General features: G+C 45.1%; 1 non-coding gene across 1 annotated transcript; it reads left to right on the forward strand.

Moving 5' to 3' along the window:
• Positions 1-279: 279 nt before the first annotated feature.
• LOC141644908 (small nucleolar RNA R71) lies at positions 280-386 on the forward strand. The gene has a single exon (XR_012544509.1). It is a non-coding gene; the product is annotated as a small nucleolar RNA R71 (small nucleolar RNA).
• Positions 387-1,058: the final 672 nt, after the last annotated feature.

Below are 1,058 nucleotides of genomic sequence, written 5' to 3' on the forward strand. Positions count from 1 at the left end.
ACTTGATTTCTTGAAAACTTCTCAAATTGTTTAGTGAGTAAGTCAAGCTTGCCATTTGTCTCGGAGTTGGAGGCATTTTCCTTAGGAAATTTCCCATTCCTTCGTAGCATGTTCCCTCTAGAATCATAGTTTGCCTCCGAATCTACCATTTTCTTGATCAATGCCGTGCCCTCTTCATCACTCAAGTGGTAAAAACCTCCCCCCGCGGAGGCATTTACCATCTCCTTAGTTCTTGGTAGTAAAGTTTGGAAGAATGTTTGAGTGATGTACCATTCCGGTATCCCATGGTGGGGGCAACTCGCTATCAAGTCTTGATAACGGTCCCAAGCTTCACCCAAAGACTCCCCATCCTCTTGTTGGAACGTATGGATCTCATTACGGAGCATCGCGGTCTTGGAGGAAGGGTAATACTTGGCCATGAATGCTTTAGCCAAAGCATCCCAAGTAGTGAAACTATCCGGTGGGTGGATGTTCAACCATCGGTCCGCTTTGCCCGTCAATGAAAACGGGAACAACATCATTCTCAAGGTGTCTTCGGACACCCCATTCTTCTGCATCATTGAAACTTTTCTTTTAAACTTCCGGAGATGAGCATGGGCATCCTCTTCAATATGCCCCCCGAACAAGTCCTTCTCAATTAACCCAACTTGGGCGGGATGCATTTCAAAGTTGTTTGGGGCCAAGGTGCCAAAATTGATAGGGTTACATGAATCATTATGGTTAGGCCGGTTATGATCTCTAAGAGCCATTTGTGGTGGTGGGTTTGGTTCTTGATGTGGTGGTGTTTGAGGTGGGCTATTATAATTAGGGAAGGTATGAAAGGGGTTTTCTAGTAAAGTCTCAATTGTGAGGTTTGGTTGAAGTGTGGTTGTGGTATCAATATTTTGTGGGATGTGTGGATTTGGTTGGTCCAAGCTTGCTTGAGGGGAACTATTCCTAACTTTCTCAAGGGTCCTTGTCCTCATGGTTATAAAAAGCCTTTCGGGGTCGGAGTTGAAGAGAAGAGCTTGGTGGTTTCTTCGAGGCATGCACTTGACAAATCGTTAGTCTCCTAGTGT

Source organism: Silene latifolia, chromosome 2 (assembly GCF_048544455.1).
Source record: "Silene latifolia isolate original U9 population chromosome 2, ASM4854445v1, whole genome shotgun sequence".
Lineage (NCBI taxonomy): Eukaryota > Viridiplantae > Streptophyta > Magnoliopsida > Caryophyllales > Caryophyllaceae > Silene > Silene latifolia.